Raw genomic sequence first — 7759 nt, forward strand, 5'->3', positions numbered from 1 at the left:
AACGGCGCCGTGGTCGCCAAGAAAAATGCGTTCGAAAAATCCGACGTCTTTGAGCCATTGATATTTTAGAATGATTTGTGGGTTTAAATGGAATGTGGGGATGGAGTTTGAGACTCCCTCACTAACAAAACAATGGTGGTGGCGCCGTGGTGGCGCAGCAGTTCCAAATTCTTTGAGTTTTGGGGTAGTTTTCAGTGGTGGAAATTGTTGATATTGGTGGAGTAATGTTTTGGAGAAGATTTAAAGTTGGAATTCAGTTTTGGGCGTGGGTGTATTGAGGTTTCTTAAAATTTTATTTTTTATGTTAGGGTTTGAAGTTGTTAATGGCAGAAGTGGGAAGACAAAGAAGAAGAACGCGACGCGCTCTGGTTGTATCTTTTGGGCCCAAGCCCAATTCGATCCCAAAAAAAAATTCGATTTTTAGTGCAACTTCAAACTAAAATTGCCGCTTCGTTACCGGTCCGATTTTTGCGAATGAGATATGGGAATGATCAGGAGAGAATTTCCAATCCAATAAACCTTAAAACACTCTATTCCGACCATGGATGACATATAAGGGGATGGAAAATACCTCAGAATGTGTGCATGACATAAGTTATGCGAACGAATGAACTCTAATTTCATAGATAATGTCAACCCGAATCGAAATACAATTAAACGGCCTAAACAACACAACTGGAAAGTTAAACAATCCAGGACAGAAACGAACACCCCACCCCCAAACAAATTTTAGACACAGAGTTTAGAATTTTTTTTTAAAAGTGGGTCTTTTAAAGTCAGATTCCCGAGACTTCCTAAATTACTATGTTTATGATTTTAAAAATTTTTTTTTTTATGAAAAATATTTAATTTAAGAAAAACAAGAAAACAATAATTGCATAATTCACACCATAGAGGAACATGACTCAAAATCCGAGAAAACATGCAAGAGTGGAAAACGGAATTATGTTTAACGTGGACTTAGGATCCGGTACTTACGACCCACACACTCCATAGGGAGGTCCCGTTACTTCTAACGGTGCACTTACCAATATATGGAAATGAAAGGAAGTACACCAACAAAAAGGTCACCAAGATAGATAGTGGTCCCGTAAAGGACTTCCTCTACATCGAGGGGACAAAAGCTCATGGAAATATTTCAACCGGGCTGGCCATTGACTTGAAAGGTACTTGTTGTCCTTGGATTTACCAAGGTGATTGCCCCATGAGGGTGACTTCAAGAACTGAGAAAAGGACCAGACCAACGGGTTTTTAATTTCCCTGGAAAAATATATAGATGGGAGTTATAAAGTAAGACCTTTTGACCTACCACAAACTCTTTGCGCAAGATTTGATTATCATGAACACGTTTCATGTTAGCTTTATAATCCTTCGCGAGATCATAAGAATTGCTACAGATTTCTTCAAGCTCATTCAATTGCAACTTGTGCTTGACACCCGCCTCATCAAAATTGAAGTTAAGGCTTTTATAGCCCACATAGCCGATGCTCTCCAATTTAACCGCAAATGACAAAGTTTCCCAAATACAAGTCCGGGAAGGGAGACATACCCATAGAGTTTTGAAAGCAGTCCTATATGCCCATAAGGCATCGATAGACGCTTTGACCAGCCTTTCCTATCGATTTTACATGCTTGTTTCTAATATCTTTTGATTTCCTATTACAAACTTCTACTTGTCCGCTAGTTTGTGGATGATATGGAGTTGCTACCTTATGTGTAACTCCATACTTTTTCATGAGAGATGCAACAACTCTGTTGGAAAAATGTGTTCCACCATCACTAATGATGGCTTTGGGAATGGCAAATCGACAAAAAATATACTCTTTAACAAAAAACACAACTGTCTTATGGTCATTGTTACAGCAAGCCATGGCCTCTATCCATTTAGACACGTAGTCCATGACAACTAGAATATAAATAAAACTGTGGGAAACTAGAAAGGGACCCATGAAATCAATGCCCCATACGTCAAAAATTTCTACCACCATGATTGGATTTAATGGCATCATATTACGCTTCGTGATTCGCCTAAGTTGTTGGCAATGAATGCACGTCTTGCAATGCACTTGGGCATCTTTAAAGAGAGTACGCCAATAAAACCCATATTGAAGAATTTTAGCAGCTGTTTTTATACCACTAAAATGGCCACCACACTCTTTGTCATGGCAGAATGAGAGAACCTCATTATATTCTCATTGGGGAATACACGACGAATAATCTGATCCGCACAATACTTGAAAAGGTAGGGCTCATCCCAGTAGTATAGCTTAACTCTGGCCAAGAACTTCTTACATTCATTTCTTTATCAATCATAAGGAATAACATCAGACGCTAAATAATTCACAATGTCAGTATACCATGGTGTAGAAAAAATAGCATACAGATGCTCATTAGGAAAAAAAGTCTGATATGGACTCAGAATCACTATCATCGTCGTTTGTAAGTCTAGATAAGTGGTCGGCAACTACGTTTTCGATCCCTTGTTTGTCCTTTATTTCTAATGTGAATTCTTGCAGGAGAAGAATCCATCGGATTAATCTCTGCTTAGCATCCTTCTTTGCGAGAAGGTACCTAAGGGCTGCATGGTCCGTGTAAACTAGAGTCTTAGAACCAACCAAATAAGGATCTAAACTTATCTAAAGCATAAACGACAACTAAGAATTTTGTTCAAGAGTTGTATAATTCCTTTGAGCATCGTTTAGAGTTTTACTAGCATAATAAATAACAATGGATTTATTATCTAGTTTCAATCCCCAAGATAGCACCAACCGCATAATCACTAGCATCACACATGAGTTCGAAAAGGTTTAGACCAATCGGGAGGTCAGATAATGGGTGCAGAATTAAGGTGGCTTTTAAAGTTTCAAAAGCCTGTTTATAGTTAAAATTAAAATCAAAGATGACATCTTTTAAAAGCAGATTAGTTAACGGCCTAGCTATTTTCAAAAAATCTTTGATAAAGCGCCTATAAAAACCTGCATGGCCTAGAAAGACTCTAATATCACGGACAGTCCGTGGTATAGGTAGAGTCTCTATCTTATCTAGTTTGGCCTTATCTACTTCGATGACATCACTAGATACTATGTGACCTAGTATTATGCATTTTTTCACCATGAAATGACATTTTTCCCAATTTAAAACCAGACTTTTCTCTTCACACCGTGTCAAAACCTTAGACAGGTTAGAGAGGAAGTCAGTGAAAGAGTCTCCATAGATAGAAAAATCATCCATGATTACTTCCATGAAACGCTCTACCATGTCAATAAATATATGAAGCATACACCGCTGGAAGGTACTAGGAGAATTATAGAGGCCAAAAGGCATTCGTTTATAGGCGTATGTTCCAAAAGGACATGTGAAAGTAGTCTTTTCTTGGCCATCTATATCAATAATAATTTGGAAATAGCCAGAGTAGCCATCCAAAAAGTAATAAAAAGCATGACCAGCTAGACGTTCAAGCATCTGATCTATAAAGGGTAAAGGAAAATGATCCTTTCGTGTCATTGCATTTAAACGTCTGTAATCAATACAGATCCTCCATTTCATAGGACCATGCGTGGCAACATATTCACCCTTGGCATTACGCATATGGTAATCCCCGATTTCTTTGGAACTACATGAATGGACTTACCCATTCGGCCGAGAGATCGGGTATATGATACCCGCGATTGAGTAATCAGAAGACCTCTTTCCGACCACTTCTTTCATGGCGGGTTCAAGGACGCTTGAGGTTCGTGGAGAAGTCTTTGGCGCTATCCTCCAAATGGATACGATGAGTGCATACATTAGGTCAATTCCCTTTAATGTCAGCTAGGGACCAACCAATCGCGAACGATGTTCCCTAATCACCCTGATCAACCGTGTCTCTTTCTCCTTAGATAACAGAGAAGATATAATTACCGGATGACTACCATCCGGATCAAGTTGAATATACTTTAACTCAAGAGGAAGAGGTTTAAGCACCGGGGTGAAAGGAATATCGATAAATGCTTCTGGAGGATCCTCATCTTGAGTAATGAATACTTGCTTAGGCAGCAGGTCTTCAAACTCTGTATATGGAGCAACTGACAGGTCTACGATTTGTGTAGACTCGAAGATAGTGTTGACTTTCTCTAAGTAGGAGTCATCGACAAAATCTGAACTTCCAAAAGAAAGGAATTTATACATATGGTTTTCTGGAAACGTGTTATTAAAATAATCTTCAGCTAAGCTCTCGATCATGCTAACCTCTCCATCTATAGACGAATCTGATAACTATTTCATCATTTTAAAAACATTTACCTCAACCGAAAGATAGCCAAAAGACAAGGACATTGAACCATCGCGTTTTATAAGCCGCTTGGCGGTCGCCAAGAAGGGACGCCCTAAGATGATCGAACAGAGTCGTTAATTTACTCAGATCGAGGATAACAAAATCAGCAGGATAGTAGAAATCCTAGACCTTAACAAGCATGTTTTCAACCACACCCTTAGGGTACTTAATAGATCGATCCGCTAATTACAACGTCATTTTAGTAGGTTGCATCTCTTATAGACCTATTTGTTTGTATAGATAATACGGGGAGTAAGTTAACACTCGCCCCCGTCTAGTAAAGCGGTCATCGTGGTGGGGAATCTCCTAAAGTGCATTGACAAATTATCTACCTGTGGTCCTTGTATATTAACGATTCCATTGGTTCCGCTAAAGATGGAAATTGTTCGCTTAAAAAGCGCCTTTAGGAATATTTGTCTTACGCCTTTTAGTGCACAACTCTTTGAGAAACTTAGCATGGTGAGGTAATTTTTAATTGCGGCCCGAAAAGGTAAGTTTATCGTTAGATTTTAAAACTTTCCTAATCTCGTCAAAGTTTGTATCCCCGCTTTAACATAGTTAATTTCTGGGAAACGATGGTTTCTCTCTATATTTAGCATATGGATCAACCGGATGTCTAGCCTTTGCTTTCTCGCTTCTTAGGTTGTGGTTTCACCGGGTACCTCTACAGGGGTAGGCTCTTGGTTTCTATTACAAGATCTAGTTCAATCTCCGTGTGGGATTAATCGGGTGGGGTAACTATAGTCATAGTTACTTTGTTATCAACCACTCTCCCAGAATGGAGAGTGGTGATGGCATTTAGCTCACCTAAGTTTGCATTTTCCGTACTAGTATTACCATTCATCTCAAAGGCTATGTTTATTGTTTTAGGATTAGCTATCGCTTGACCTGGAAACACACCTTTGGGTTGTACTTTCTCTTGAGCTAACTGCTATAAGGAAAGTTGGATGGCTTGTAAAATCTGTTGTTTAGATTACATAAAGGTATCAAAATGATCCGGTTGTGGAGGAGTGTTAGCTATAGGTTGTGTGACAGTAATTATGTCACGTTGATTATTAATTGGTGGATTTTGATAGTTATTATTTACCGGAACGATACCTCTATTAGTATTATAATTATTATTGTTATAATTATTATAATTACCCTGACCTTGTCCTTGTCGTGGTTGAGCTTGGTTGTTATAATTATAATTGCCCTGACCTTGTCCTTGACCTTGTCGTGGTGGGCCTTGGTTATAATTGTTTCTTTGGCCTAACATTTTGATTATTAAACCCCGAGGTGTTACTTGTTTATTATTTCTCCAACTGAAGTTGGGATGTTGTCTCCAAGGGGCGTTAGGAATTGGATAACTATTAATCGAGCAAACATTATCTTGTTATGATTGTTGTTGTTCATAGGCGAGAGCATAATAGGAGTCGGGATGCTCTAGACTCAAACAGAAATTACATGGATTGGTGTTGACATTCATGACGGGAATAGGTTGTTGTTGCACAGAAATAGCCTTTACCTTTTTAGTGAGAGATTCGATTAAATTTTGAAATTCCGGATCGGGTTTCATCTCAAACATACCGGCGGCCTTAACTGTTGTAGAAGAACTAACGAACGGAGATATCGTGAACTAACCCCAGTTATTATTATGCTTAGTTTGATCTTCTAAAAATTTATAAGCCTCTGAGGCTCCCTTACTTAGGAAACTACCCCCATTCATTATGTCAAGCACTTCTTTATGGTGGTGTAGAAGTCCTTTGAAAAAGGCACGAACTAACGTGTCTTTCACTAGGTTATGGTGTGGACACTCTATAAGAAGATCGGTGAAATGATTCCGAGCCTCTGAAAATGATTCATGAGGATTCTGTCGAACAAAATGAATCTTGGAAAGCATTTCATCGATCTTCAGTAGTGGGTAAAAGTGTTCCATAAATAGTTGAACAAGTTTAGCCCACGAAGTCCACGTAATTAGGCCAAGCAGCTTAATCAAGACGCCTTTATCGGGCTAAAGTGAACGGAAATACCCTTAGTTTAATTTGTTCAGCACCAACCGTAAGATGGTGGAATGTAGTAAAGACTTGGTCAATCCTACGCATGTGCTGATAAGGCTTTTCATGGTCTAACCCATGAAAAATAGGTAACAAATTAAATATATTTAGGGGGATTTGGAAATCCCCATCGGTCCGATAGAACGATGCAAGATTTAGGGCTATCGTTCAAGGCTTTGTAAAAGTTAGAGAGAGGAGACTCTCGTTCTTCAGCCATTATTTCAGGTAGTGTGTATGGTATATTAGCTAGAGGTGTAGTGAGTGGTATACTAGAAAGGCATGTTTGTTGACGTTGCCGGTTGATTACGTTAGGCGTTTTTCTTCGGCCTGACCTTAATCTCATGCAAGGCTTAGCCAATCTTAACAAAACACAACAACACTCCAAACAGTCCTGATATGCTAGTATGAACCTCTAACAGAAGATGCGAGGTGTGGAAGAAAAGAGTACATGAATGCCTCCTTGCTTCGGTTATGAATAGCGTCTTGTTTACGCGTGCTCAGTGTGTATAACAAGTTAGAACACTAAAAACCTTTAAAGAAATGGAAGTTTGAAACAAACTTGTGGAAATCAGGCAGTTTCAGCAGAGGGCACAGGTCACGCTCAGGATAGGCCTCAGGGCGCGGGTAGTGCTCAGGTCAAGCTGGAGTTCCAGGCGTTTGGGCGCAGGTGGCGCTCCAATTTAGCTTGCCCAGGGCATGGGTCACGCTCAAGGAAAAACTCAAGGTCCAGGTGCTTCAGCGCGCGGGGCGCTCATGTTTTGCCTTGGCAGCGCGCAGGTCGCGCTCAGCCAAAAAGTGGAGTTCCAGGTGTTTGGGCGCGGGTGGCACTCTAATTTAGCTTGCCCAGTATGCTGGTAGCCCGTAATTTTTTAGGAAAATTTTCAGTAGCTTGAAAACGGACAACCACAGAAGAATCAAACAAGGGTGGGTGGGTTATGGGACTTTGGAAAACTAACAATTCTAAAGAAAACAATACTAAAGGGAACTAAGATGGCAGCGGCGCCATTTGGTAACCGATAAAATTTAATATAATTCTACTTACGAATAAACGATGAAGTCTCAAAACGCAAGTAAAACTATTTCTTTTACGTAACAGTTCTTATCAAAGATTTCTATTCTCGATACTATTGAAGTAGAGTTGGAATAGAAGATTTGTTCCACTCCTAGTTCTTTAGCATTCAAAGTTTTCTATAATTGCGAATCTATCCAAAGTCTAATGAGAGTTTTACGAAGGGATTATACTACGATGTGAATTCTAAGAACAAGATACTAACTATAATGATTCAACTACGAATTGCTATGGAATACTAAGGTTTGAATCCACCTTGAATCCAACTTAATAAACTAGCATAGATTGTTGTAATCCAATTTTTACTTTCTTTCGGTAAGAGTTGGTCGTTCTAATCCCTAA

Source organism: Coptis chinensis, chromosome 9 (assembly GCF_015680905.1).
Source record: "Coptis chinensis isolate HL-2020 chromosome 9, ASM1568090v1, whole genome shotgun sequence".
NCBI lineage: Eukaryota > Viridiplantae > Streptophyta > Magnoliopsida > Ranunculales > Ranunculaceae > Coptis > Coptis chinensis.